Source organism: Apodemus sylvaticus, chromosome X (genome assembly GCF_947179515.1).
Source record: "Apodemus sylvaticus chromosome X, mApoSyl1.1, whole genome shotgun sequence".
Lineage (NCBI taxonomy): Eukaryota > Metazoa > Chordata > Mammalia > Rodentia > Muridae > Apodemus > Apodemus sylvaticus.
In genome coordinates, this window is record NC_067495.1 from 2,762,933 (window position 1) to 2,777,421 (window position 14,489).

The following is a 14,489-nucleotide window of genomic DNA, read 5'->3' on the forward strand; positions in this document are numbered from 1 at the left end:
TGGAGACCCTGACCTTGCTATTGATATTATTGGGATTTTTCTGCCTTCAATATTTTTTAAATGGATAAACCATTTTTTTTAAAAAAAAGAGAATCCATTGGTACCCCCATGAGACACAACACACACACACACACACACACACACACACACCACTGGAGTTCTTAACTAAGAACTTACGGATTTATCCAGCCCAAGCCATGCTTTCCTGCTTGCGTTCATAGTTCTGATTACCTGCATACAAAATCATCTCTAAACCTGAACTATTTATTTTGTAAGAGGCCCAAGCTTAGGGAACAAGTGTACTTGTGTTTTCAGTTTACTTTGCCCCGTGGTAGCAGAGTGAGTCTGTTGGTTTCTCTAAATCACAGAACCTGGGTAGTGAGTTATGTCACCTTACACTTGAACCTACATGAAACAAGCACATTAGGGGACCTGGAGTAATGGTTCTCTGCTCACTTGTATTCCCCAAACGCTTTCAGCTTAGCTCCAGGCCTCTGTGTTTGTGATAAACTATATGTGACTGTTTGCATGGATGATTTGCAATTTTTTGCCTACTATTCATTGTAGATTTAGTGCATTTTAGGTAGCTGCTATTGTAGGTAGTCTACTGGCATTGGTCTGTGGGATCCTCATAACAAGCTGTTGGTACAATTGTGTTGTGTCTATTTTGTAGGTGAGAGTCCCAAAGCACAGAGAAACAAAGGAACTTACTTCAGGACACTTGTCTGTTGTAGAAACAAAATCTGAATCCAAATAGGCTGTTGGCAGAACAGATGGGAAGTACTTTGGTCCAAAGGCAGAGTAAAAGTTGGCTGAAGCTGAAAGTTTCCGTAGTGATCATTTCGATTCTGTTGTAGAAAGTGTAACATCTTTCAGACCTGGGCCTCTTAATATTGAAATACACAGTTGACTTTTTCTGCTTCTTATTTCACAAATCAGTGGGAACTATCTTAGTCACTGGTGCTTTATGAGTTTGAATTAGGCCACTGAAATCCAGGATGGGGAATTCCTTGTTTTCAGTTGATCTAAAGCACTAATAAATTTACTCATCTAACTTCCCCTATTTTTTTCCTCTTAAGTTTTCACTTGAAGGTGGGGGTGGAGGGGAGAAGTATGTGAACACTTGAATTATTGGGTGAACTTTTGGTAGAAAGGTACAGGGAGCAGGAATCTGTATTTATGAGTATATGTTTCCTTTGCCTCCATCTAGTTCTGAAGGCTTTCTATAGGAACAGCTTAGAAGCATCCACCAGTGCCCATGAAAAACAGAACTTCCTGTTTGTCCCAGGAGTTTAGTTTCATATTATGGAAATGCAGCTTGAATCACTGTAATTGCTCAGAATCCAGTGTAGAAAGCAGGTGAAGGCAGCCCACCCAAGGCTTTAAAGCACTTTGAAATGGGTTTAAAGCACTTGGAAATCTCTTAAAATTTTTCATTGTTCTTGTACTGATCCTACCTCTAGGAGGACATGATAATAAGACTTCCCTTCCTTCCATCATTTCTTCTGTTCATTCATTAATCCTTATTTTCACTCATTCAAACTCCTCCTGTAGACAGAAGAAAGAAAAAAGGGGACAGACTAAAAGTCTATAAAATGGTGTTAGAGAGAGGAGTAGTTGTAAGCTATAAACTTACTTTGTCCCTTTTCTCTCAGTAAAGGTCTTTTGTTTGATACTTGTCATTTGGGGGCCACTATACCTCTCACAGACACATAGTATCTAAACATTTTCTGTCAAACAGATTCCTTGCTTAAACAAAGAAAAAAAGACTTGGGAGGGAAAACTATGCAGCAAAAATGGCTGGCTGGGTGTTCTTACTGATTTCCTTCTTTCATGGCTACATTATTAATATGATTTCATGCCACTTAAACTTTCAAACCATTTCTATACAGAAAGGTAAATGTTGACAGAGCCTCCCCAAAGATATCTTAGAAAATAATTTAAAATGAACTTGAACTCTGATTCTGACCTCAGTTAAGTTTGAGGGTGTCTTGTTTGGTTGGTTGATTTCCTGTTGTTGTTGTTGCTGCTGCTGCTGCTGCTTATTTGTTTTCAATTTTCAAATTACGCTGTGAAAAGTAAGGAGGAATGCTTTTTTCCAAGTGTGGGGGGGAAGATGTAATACTACTAACACTCCAGAGCAAGTGGTACTTGTCACCACACTGCAGTTGGGAACACTCTTCTTGAAGAATGGGTTTATTTTGTAATTCAGTAGTATGTTCAATCTGGACTTCACTGCCCATGGATTCTTTTTTAATAATCATTTAAGTTTTCTTCAATGAAACAAGCTGACCTGCATCTTTTAGCCACAAAGGCATTGAAGAGAATAAGTATTTCAGTGTGAATTGTGAGGTCTGCATTCCTAGGAAGCATAAGGTTCTAGGAAGCACATGTAGATAAGAGGTAAGCAAACAATTATCAGCACAGGATTTCTTATTTTCCCACATTCTGTTTGGCATCAATACACCAATAACTCCTCTTGGCTTTTCTGCCCCTGGATGGTGAAGTTATAGAATAGCTTCTCTCTCTCTTTCTTTCTCTCATTCTCTTTCTCTATCTCTGTCTCTCTCTTCCTTCTTCCCTATCCCCTTCTCTCCCTCTCTCTCTCCCTTCCCCCCTCTCTCTTCTCTCTCTCTCTCCTTGTCTGTCTTCCCTTCTTCCTTTCTTCTATGTGCAATTTCACTTAACACTAGGCAAATGGATCATTCATTCGCCCCTGTACTTTTGGACATTTTTGGTAAGGTGTTAATAAAAGTTGTCTCAGGTACCAACTAAACTTGATAACTATGTAGGAAATTAATAGACAAAGATACCACATGAAGTATATCTATCTATATCTATATCTATCTATATCTACATCTACATTTATATCTATATCTATATCCATATCTATATCCATATCCTTATCCATATCTATATCTATATCTATATCTATATCTATATCTATATCTATATCTATATCTATATCTATATCTAGATTTCTCACAAGTTAGGAATTGTTAAAGCAAAGCATACTGACTTTACAACTGGAGACAGAAAGGGAACCTTTATATTCTAGTTTAGCAAGGGGTCCATCTGCATAAAAGATACTGCTTTTGTCATATTGGTTTGGTTCAGCTGGGCTGGATAGCATCATTGCTTCAGGCTGAAACTGACTAGTCTGTTTCACTTGTGGGTAAAGAGAAATGAATACTTTGGGAACAGTGTGGTCTGGGGAGAAAGGACACATTCTCTGCCTTTCATCCTTTCCTGACCTGACTCAGGATCTCAGTATGGAAACAGGGAGGCTTGGGACTTAATGAGAACAACATTGATTTCCTTGGATGAGTTGCATAAGGAACCAAGAGGAAGATGGAGAAATGGACATGTAGGAAGTAGGGAAGTCCTAGGGGAGTCAAGAAACTGCTGCTTCCAAGCCTGGTGTCAGCCCTTCATTCTTCCTGGTTGTGGGGGGGGGGCATGCTGTCCATCCCTACTTCCCTCCCATGAAGCAAGGGAATGCTTAGGACTGAGCATCACTTTGCTGAGGAACTGAGTAGGATGGGGAATTCAAGAATGTCCTTTTAAGGCACCATTTTGTTTGAATCATCCTGTATACATCTCTCTACTGAATCTACTTCTAGAAATAGAGAGCTGCCTTCTTGCCTTGAAGGCAACAGCACACACTGTCTGTAAGCATTGTGTTGTGCTCACTCCTTCCTCCAAAGCCTAATCTCCCGGCCTTGGTCCTTCTTACTTGTTCCCTGCTCCCTGGGATTTCCTCCTCCTGCCATGTAAATCCAGACAACTTTCTGCCTGTATTCTGAAACTTTGGTGTTTCTGCCTTTGACTTGAGTCTTCGAAACGATTGTGTGGTGGCTGGGCACTACGAAATGAGTCAGTTCCTGCAGTTTGGTTACAAGTTCTCAAAAAGTATTTCAGAATGTGGATGTGGTCAGCAGAGTCATTTTCCAGGCATCTAAAAGGAAACCCACATCAACTGTAACAATTGAGCTCTGAACCGATGGTGCCATACAACAGAATCAAGGCCTATTTTCCCTTACAGCAGTGCCTAGAACCATATACACATTTATCTGCTCCTAACACATCTTCAATGGGAAGTCTTGTTCTTGTTTGCAGGTCACATTTTATTTAGCACCATTTGCACAAACAATATGACACAGGTTTTTTATTTTATTTTTTTTTAACCTTTGATTTTATTTTATTTTTTTTTAATATTTTTATTTTCTATATTCTTTGTTTACATTCCAAATGATTTCCCCTTTCCCGGATCCCCCCTCCCCATATGTCCCATAAACCTTCTTCTCTCCATCCATTCTCCAATCACCTCCTTCCTTTTTTTTCTCTGTTTTAATCTTATTTACTTTTGGACGTTGGTCTGAGTTTGAATAGGAAAAAAATATTAATTATTTTTGTAAAAATAGAATCAGTGAGACTAGAATATGATTAGGAGATGACTTGAAGTATGACTTATGGATGAAAATTGGGTAATTTTTCTGAGGAATAACCAAGGGGCACTTTTAGATATCATGTAGTACATAGGGATTACCTTGTTTATTAATTATGCTCTGGATCTTGTAGCAGTGGTCATATAAATAATTATGATAATTCTTTTAAAGTTTTTGAGTGCATTTCAAGCTCATCAAAAGCAGAATATTTTAGTTCAGCATGGGCTTTAGAAAATCTTTCGTGGCTATTTATTTGCTTGTGTACCATAAGTTCTGTAAAGTCTGATTGAGTTTATTTCCAGTCTTCAACCACTCATGAAAACTGATGACATTTTCAATAATAAAAAAACCAGCAAGATCAAAACATGAGCAAAAGATCCCCGCAGACCCTTCACTGAAGAAGATATCCATATTGGAGATAAGTGCATGAGGATGTTCTAAATCATTAGTCATTGGGGAAATGTAAGTAATAACTACACAGTATTTGAATGACTGAAATGTAAAAAGGCTGACTATCAAGTGGAAGTTGAAGATGCAGAGATTTAGGGCTCTCAGTGACATTTAAGAAGAAATGTGAAATGGTAGAAATATTTTAGAAGACAATTTAGCAATTTCATAAAATGTCAAACACACACTTACCAATTGCTCCAGATATCCCATTTAGTGAGACAAGAAAGCAATGTTGTATGTGAATTCCCATTGCAGTTTTATTACTTATAGTCTAGAACTAGAAAAGTACAAATGTCTAAGTGCAAGTTAATGGGCGAACAAATCAACAATGTATCTTAACAGATACTGCTCAGTAATATGGAATATGTTACTACTTTAAATAAAGAACATACTCTATGTAATTCTGCTTACATCAATTTCTAGAAATTCTTAGTGGCAGAGATTGCAGGAGTGATTGTATGAAGTGTCAAACAGAGGGGTGGGTAGCAAGAGGGAAGGGTTGCAAAAGGGCAAAAGGAAACCAGATCTAGTGGATAATTTCACTTTAATATTTATGTTGATTTTTTCATGGGGGATTCTGTTTTGCAAATTTCCCAATCATCTAATTTAATTATTTGTGGTTTATTACAGGTTGGTTATTCCTCAACGTTAGAAAATTTGGAAGAAAACAAAATATTGTTATAGTAGATAGAGGGTTTGAAAATGTCCCTGTTTGGTAAAATCAAGATTACCTTGTCCTAGGAAAGGAAAACTTGATAAGAGTTTTAATGGTTTGCATATAGAAATACAGAACTTCTAGTATAGATGAACAACCAAAACTGAATAGTGAATATAGTCTGTAGCTATTCCATCTCTCACTACTCTTTGTCATTTAAATTAGTGTCATTTTCAGGAAGTGTTTCTTTCCCCCAACATTGGTGGGGCAGCCATCTCCTGGCTTTGTAAACATGAACTTAGACACCACTGTAGAACTTGTCTGCAGCAAGGCTGGAGCTTCTAAAGCGATCCTGATATTATACAGTATCTACATCATTGTGTACAAGCCTTTCCTTGCTCACATAGGTCAGAATTGTTTCCTTTTGTTTAAAGAGTAAAGGGGCTCAGAAAGGCCAAGCTGTTGCCTAAAGCACAGGACCCTTTGTAAGCCTCAGTTTCCCCATCTGTAAACAGATAATAGCACAAGTGCTTTGTTTTCTAAGGTTTTTATAAGAGTCAGAGACTCAGAGAAAACCCAGCTCTGTATACACCAGCACTGCCTGTGTAATTACCCACAGCATGTCTATATCACTGGAACAGTGCTGAGTAGAGACTAGAGTGGACCATCTGGGCCATTGAAAGTGAAGGACATTGAAATGGTAATCTAACTTCGTTTGGTGCCCTATGGATTTATTCAAAACTGGAATATAATGCAGTGAATAAAATCCTATAATTATTTCTAGTTCCTTCTAAAGGGACACTAAATAATAAATAATTGGTTGACAATTACTCACAAACTATAGGTAAAGGCAGGTGCTGTTGAGTTTTTCTCCTGGAAGACTGGTCCATGCATTGGTATCCTCCTTTCTTACCTGGGGTATGTTGATAGCGTATTTCTTCTCCGGGTACCTGCCACTTTCAGTGTCCCTCACCATGTCTCTTACTTTTTCCTCTATTTAGTTTAGAGGAAATTGCCTCCAGAACACTCCTTACAAAATTTGCCACCCAACTTGTCATCAGTTCATGTGATAAACTGGACAGGGACCAAGTATTAGCCTCCAGTTTTATGAGATGGTACTTAACAAATATTTATTGAGGGTGCATGAAAAGAGTTCTATGGGCAAGCAAATGTAAGACTAACTCTGAGAAGAAAAACATAAAATAGTCTGCCTGCCTGCTAGGTTTCTCAGAACCTTTTATATTTAGAGGGAAATAGTTCTATGTGCGTTTTTCAATTGTAAAAGTCAAAGAACTGTGGGGTTGTTATTTTGTGTTTGTTTTTGTTTTGTGGCTTGTATCCTGGTTGAGAGCTCCTATAGACATAATGTTTTATAGCTTGTTTGGTGTATTGGTAAGTGATAGTTTTCCTAAGAGCTTTCTGTCTGTCCATATTCGCATGTGGAAAATAAAACACAGCTTGTTTTCTCAGATCTTGCGAGGTCTTGTCTCTAAATACTGTCGATGGTTGGAGAATCACTCAGCTGTATTTCAGTTTTAAAAACAGTAGGGGCTAGAGTAAGAAAAGGTGAACAAAGAATGTAAGATTCTGTCTAGAAATGAAACTCAGTCACTGAAGTCTATTCCTTTGTTTCATTTTGGCCAAATCATCTGCTACTGTTCTTTTATCATTTATGATTCTGCTTTTTGCCAGTTTATATAGGGACAGGAAGAAATGTGGGGATGGGTGTGGCAGCTCCCTCCTGGTTGTGTAGGACTTCCGTATTAGTGCTGCCACTGTTAAAGTGGGAAAGTAAAAGTCCCAGGCCATGTCTGGGACTTTTTTCCACCTTGTTTCCAAAAGTACAAAGAGTTTGATCATCTGAATAAGGTTTACAAGAGAGGATGTGTCAGAAAATGAATAGTAATTTCCTATAAGAACCTGAGACAGTCTTTATACCATAGGAAACAGGAGAATAAACTTGGACTTTGGGGCCTGGAGCCTAGAATTTAGCTGCAGAAAAATGCAGAGCCTTCTGTCAGGGGAGAAGTGGCTTGATAAAGATGCCAGGGCCTCACACATGATAGGTAGACACTGCTACTGAGCTATATCCCATCCCTCTTAACATTTCTCCCTTTTAACTGAGTTATATTCCTGGGGCATATTGGCAGTCCCTCCCCAGCCTCACCTCACTTTCAGCTTAAGTCTTTCAAGGCATACCTCTCCTGACTCCTTCTTCCCATCACAGAAAGAGGAACCAGATTTCCCCTGTGTTACTTACCATCAATATATACAGCAATTTTATTCCTGTTATTTCCCCTTTCAACCTAGTAATGAAGTTGGCCACTGGTTCTCTGCACAGGAAGAAAGACTTCCTTCCTTCATTTCTTGTCTTCCTCTAAGTTTAGGGATATTCCTTTTTTTTTCTTGTGGATTCTGGACTCTAACCTTCTCTAACTTTTTAAATTAAGCCCACAAAAGTTAAGTTTCCTCCGCTCCCAACCTTTCATAGTTTCTCTGCCAGCTAAGCCAATCCACATCTTCTACAGAGCCATTCAAGAAACTTCTCTCTCTCCTGAGGAATGTCAAGGCACCTGTTTTCTCCTGCCCATGTTTCTAGTTTTGTTGTGGTGGCTGAATGCCCTGTAGTTTGTCAGTAGAAGTGACCCTTTTTACTCCTCCTTCTTTTTTATATTGTATGTTGTATAGTATAACAATAGATGATCTCCACTTGAAAGCAGATCTGTTGATATTTTTTTTTTTTTACTGATCCCCTCTCTTGTCTGTGGTGCATAGGCCAGAGGTCAGCCATTGGTGTTCTTTTTGGGTGTTGTCCACTTTGTTTTAAGACCTTGTCTTGTTGGAACTCATCAGTTAGAGGATGCTCAATGGTTGGCAAGCACAAAGAATCCACCTGTCTCTATCTCTCTTTCCATTTCTAGGATTATAACTGAACCCTGCATCAGACCTCCTTACTCTGTTGTTTGTTTTACCAACTTTGGTTCTGTGAACCAAATTCATATCCTTCTGCTTTTATGGCAAGTACATTAAAGACTTTTTAAAATATCTTCCCAGCCCTACCTTTCTCAATTGCTAACTTTGAGTTTTAACTGGCTTGGTAGTATTTCTCTAAGTATTTGTTTTTGTTTTCCAGAATCAGCCATGCACTGGGAAAACCCTTCCAGGGTCAATATGGGCACAGTTCAGTATCTACAACTAAACTGAGGCCAGAAGGAGAATGCTGTTGTCAGGATGTGTTCTTGGTTTGTACTAAGCTGTTTCCAACAAAATACTTATTCCTAGAACCAGTTGAAAAAGCATATTCGTTTTCACTGCGTGTAAACCAGCCTCAACCAGTTTGGCAGCAAATACTTGATTGTAGGTAAGAACTAAATACTGCTGTCTTTCTCACATTCTCTAAAGGTTATATAAATCAACTAGTATCCCCGCTGCCTTCTATGCAATACAATTCAGACCACTAAGTCTTACTTACCTTTTCAATTTTCTCCTTCTTACACTAGTAGAATCCAGACTCTTCTCCCCTCTTCCTCTTTGCCAAGCATTGCGTGTTGTAGCTGGCAGCTTTATCAAATAGAGTCTGTAGGTATAATGATATACATTTGGCCTTTTATCCTTTTTAAATGATCAGAATTTGGAGCTTCTAAATCTTTACACTCCATCTGTTAGCTTGTCTTTCCCTCTTTTCCTTTGCGGTATGAGCATTTGTATAGTCTTAGTTAAAAATAAATTGTCATACAACCACAGAATTCTATCAGTTGGTACGGTACACAGTGTGGTTTGGTTTATAGTAGACTCCCATGGTTGTGGGGCAGGCAGGCTGTAGTGAAGGTTAAAAGTCTTCCTGAGAGTGCCCCTTGCCCTACCCAGGACCCTTTTGTTCTGTTAAGTGGATAAAGACACACTCATGTACAATCCTGAATGGAGATGTTTGTCTGTGTGTGTGTGTGTGTGTGTTGAAGCATATTATTATAGGGATCCAGACATTTTATAATTGATTGGCCTCTGGTAGATTTAGGTGACCATTGTTTGCTAGATGCTTCTGATACCTGAGTACCAAGAGTGAGAGAAGTGATTCTTGCCTCAAAGCACTTGTATTTTTACACATTTTAAATCAGTAGTGTCATAGCAGTGTGGCTTCATTTCTGAACAACACAGACTAAGCCATCACAGTGCCAGCCCTAAAGAAACATCCTTAGTGCCAGGTGGTGGTGGTGCATGCCTTTAATCCCAGCACTTGGGAGGCAGAGGCAGGTGGATTTCTGAGTTCGAGGCCAGCCTGGTCTACAGAGTGAGTTCCAGGACAGCCAGGGCTACACAGAGAAACCCTGTCTCAGAAAAAACAAAAAAACAAAAAAACAAAACAAAAAAAAAGAAAGAAAAAGAAACACCCTTCATACCAGGGAGGAGGCCTAGAACTGGGCCTTCCACGGGCTGAGGGAGCTGCCAAGTAGGCAGCACTCAGAAGGCCTGCTACTTGCTTTCTTTATATCTTGTCTGAGCTGAGTAGAACTTATCTGGAAAGAGTTACAGAAGAACTAAAAATTCAGTACCCTAATAATACTAGGTGGCATAAGGAGTCAGAGAGTGGCAGAAAAACAGAAACACTGTGGTTAATATATATAAACGAGACCTACGGCCTATGATGTTAGGCACATGTTGATGTCTTCAGAAAACTGCACATGGCTCAGAAGTGAGAATAAATCTGTAAAGACCAGCAATAAGTTTTGATTGAACAAAGCTTTTTGGAAGAACTGACTATAATTTTTTTTTCCTTTATTTACAGGTTCAGAAAATAATTATTTGATATCCTTATTTTCTTATCATTAATGGGATGAAATAATTTTATTCCCCCATTTTAAGGACAGGAATTCTTCACTGTCTTGCACACTGTTGACATTGTATTTAGAAATTACGTTACATATTTCTTCCAGAGAGGAGGGAGGGGACAGAAAGGGAGAAAAATGGATTTGAGGCAGTTGATTTCTAGAATTTGTCCATAAAAACTGTGTGTCACTCAGGTTAAAACTATCCTTTTTTTCTCTGAGTATATTTAGTAAGCAAAAATGACTTATGCTCTCATCCATAATTATTTTAAATTTTATTCATTCAGAAGGATTAAAGGCATGTATCTAATTGCAAAATATTATTTTCCAAAACTAGTCTGAGTCTGTCTTTATTAGCTGGAAGAGGTTTCACCTTCAGAAACCTGTTTTAGGATCTTGTGCCAACCTGATTCCTTCTCAGACCTGTTCAGGCGAGACTTATTTGGCAGAAAATGTCTTTTTAAAAGTGTCTTGAACAGGAATGTCCCAGAAAATGTTCACTTCAAACTTCAAGTTGACTTGTAGAACAATTTACTAAATAAAGAGATGTGAGGATCAAGTGACCATCAGCTGGTATAAATGTTTTGGGTCAATATAGTCACAGGACCTCAGGTATGCAAGAGTTAGACAGGCTGCCACCACGTGCCTGGTTATAGTGATAGCCTGATTCAAGTGCTCTAACGTAATGCAGAAGGAATCCAAGTTCACAGGAATGTACTTTAATTAGACACCTGTATTTAAAAGGTTGGTTTCTCCTCCAGCATAATTTAACTCTGTGCATACTGTGTGTATATGAATGCATTACTTTCCTAGTCTATACTTACTGTTATTTAGACTTTTTATTCTTTGCCATTTGAGAAGCGTGTGTGTGTGTGTGTGTGTTTATAAACAGCTTTATTGAAGTATGATAAACAAGAAACAGTGCATACTTCAGGTGGACATTTTGATGAGTTTGGATATATTTCTACATCTGTGATAATGTCATAATTCCAATCATCCATGATCAAGGTAATCACTGGCTTAGTGCCTCTCAGAGTTTGTTTTTCTCTCTACTTTGCCCTCTCCCTTCCCTCTCCATGTATATGTTTACGTTTTAAAAGAATATTTCACATGAAGCCCACCTAGTGGGAGATATTTTTATTTAAATTAATGCTGATTTTGCTAACGTTGTGGACTGGCTTGTGCTCTTTCAGATCCATAAATATGTTCGTGACAAAAATTGACTGCATTCTTTACTTAATGGAAAGCTGCTAGCACATGAATCAAAGACTCCTTCATTTACACACTTGGGAGTCCCTTAAAATACTAAAGTGAAAGCTATAATATGTCTGCAGAGAACCTGGAACCCACCCATGCAGGCCCTGTGCCTGCTGCTTTCATCTCTATGAGCTCATGTGAGTCTTGACTGATTGATTTAGAGGACCTTGTTCTCCTGGTGTTCTCCATCCCATCTGTCTTACACATTCTCTGCCTCCTCTTCTGCAGGCTTCTCTGAGCTTTAAGGGGAGGAATTTGATAGAGACAGCCCATTCAGAACTGAGTGTTCCAAGTTTCTCTCTCCATGTGTAATATCTGGCTGTAGATCTTTGGATATGTTTCTGTCTACTGCAGGAAGAAGCCTCTCTGATAATGTCTCAATTAGAAAGGCACTGATCTATGAGTATAGCAGAATGTCATCAGGAGTCATTTTGTCACAATTTTGTTTTCCTTTTTTTTTTATTTTAGATCAGTAGTATTTGGTTTTACACTAGGTCTCTGGGCTATCCAAATCTCTGTTTCTGGTCACTCAAGTAGTGTTGGGATTGGGTCCCATCTTGTGGAGTAGGCCTCAAACTAAATCAGACATTAGTTATTATTCCCCCAAGGTATGTGCCACCACTGCCCTATCATATTTTGCAGGCAGGACATATTGCAGGTCACAGGTTTTGTGACTGGGTTGATGTATTTGTTTCTTTCTTTTTTTTTTTTTTGGTAGCTTGCAGAATAATGTTATATGTCATAGTCACTCGAATATGGGGTTATGGTTCTATGTAGCTACCAGTTTTACTTCTCCATACACAATGAATTGTGTGGGTATTATCTTCAGCAATGGGGCCTTGTCATCTCTTTTTGAGCAACCTATATTCTTGGCAAAAGCCTGGATTGTTTTGTATGAGGATTGTATTTTCATGGGACACCTTTAGCCAACAACTCAACTGGCTGTAACCTAGTCCCAGTACAGAAAGCTTTGTTTGGTGACAAGAGATGGCTACTTGGAACTCCATCTCCCCCCCATTATTTGGAAACTGCATTCAGATTACCATACTGCCCCTCAAATGTTCCTCAATTCAACCTGTTTCTCTCCCCATATTTTGTCCCTCAACCCTGCATCCCCTTTCTCTCCTCACCCAATCCTCCTGTTCCTAACCTCCCCCCCAGCCCGAGACCATCTATTAAACCTATTTCCTGTTCCTAGGGAGATCCATATATCCTGGCTAGACCCTCCCACCATACCTAACCTCTGTGAGTCTATATACTGTAGCTAAGATGGTCTAAGATTTATAAATGATCATTTGTTTAACTGTGGTATTAGAACTAACCAAATTAAACCCATGTCTCACTTGGTTAGCTTTATCTATAAAAGACAATTTAGGCATAGTTGTTGAGTGTTGCCCGAGTGTGCTCTACAAATGCTTTATTTTATACTAAGGGTAAGAGCTTGCCAAACCTGACCAAATATTCCCCCCATCTCATTATGCATGCTCTTTTGTAAAAAGAGAATATCAAAACATAGATAAGGTTTCTTTATAACTGCTAAAAAGGGGGAGCAATCAAACAAAAGCATACTCCCTTTGTCAGTTCCACTTCTATCCTCCCTCAAAGAGCCAATCACACTGTGACTCCCACAAAGTTGCTTGTGTCTCCTTACCGCTAACAATTTTGTCCCAAGCCACTTTTCTTTGTAGAATGCATATATTTGATTATCACTGTATGATCCAGCTGCAAGTCCATTGAACTTGTACTGTTTAAAAGCTGTGAGCTGTTCTGACCTTTCTTTCTGACTATAATCCTTCTAAATTTTTCTAAGTGAATGTTGCACAATTTTAAACCATAAGATGGCAGGACTTGAAGAACTCATGGTTATTTATATTAGAAAATGATCCTAAATGCAGGGGTGAAAAGCCATTCATTGTCCATGGAGGTGAAATGTTGAGATAAGAGTCTTTATTTCAAATCATTGGACATTTTCCTACCTTGGTTTTTGACAGTTGCCTCATTTACTCCCATAGGGTCCTTTTCTCCCTCGGGTCTGTGTGTACTTCTTGCATACTGCATGAGTATCAGGCCTTCAGCCACACATCCTCAACTGCCTTCAAAATAGCACCATTACTCTCAACTATTTATTATGTTATGGAATGACTTATGTCTGCTGAATTAATTTCTTATTTTTCTCTACCCTCCTTGTAATCTCAGCTCCAAGACTCAAGGCCTGGACAGTATTTCAGTAAGTATTTTTAAGTATTTCTAGGAAAAATGAGTGACTGGATCAATAAGGAGCTTACCTAGCTAGTGATTTAGACCTGCATTGTTTTTTAGGGGGACAGCTTAGAACTGACTAACAAAATGCTGCTTTGAATAGTTTTGTAAAGGTTACCTTTTAACAATTTTCTGTGTTTTAGACATTTGGTAGGTGAATCTAAAGGCAGTTAAAATGTACATATATTCAGAACAGAAGAAAAATATGCAACTGAAAACTCTTGTATTGTTTCATTAATTTCTGTAATCGTCATCTTTTCTTTCCCTTCCAGAGTCTCTCCTCAGAGACAAATTGTCTAGCTCTCAGAAGGATAAAGGTGCCCTCAGTGGCTCAGTAGCCAGTGTAGATCCTGTCTTTGGTAATCAGCAGCTACATCTGGCTACTGGGTCTCTGGTGGCATCATCTAGCTTCAGTTATGGTACACATAACAAGTTTATTGAAACGATAGCTTTATCTAGAGCAACACACACATGCATGCATAGGCACACACATAGTTTTCAGATCTAATTTTCCATTATTCATTCATTTGGTTTTAGAAGTCATCCAGAGTTTGATAAAGAATGAAGTCTCTGTGATTATCATTACAGAGGATATTT

At 38.6% G+C, this 14,489-nt stretch overlaps 1 long non-coding RNA gene across 1 annotated transcript; it reads left to right on the forward strand.

Moving 5' to 3' along the window:
- Nucleotides 1-8,697: 8,697 nt before the first annotated feature.
- Nucleotides 8,698-13,859, forward strand: LOC127675185 (uncharacterized). The gene is made up of 3 exons (XR_007975442.1): nt 8,698-8,914; nt 11,570-11,770; nt 13,830-13,859. It is a non-coding gene; the product is annotated as an uncharacterized LOC127675185 (long non-coding RNA).
- The last annotated feature ends 630 nt before the right edge of the window (nt 13,860-14,489 follow it).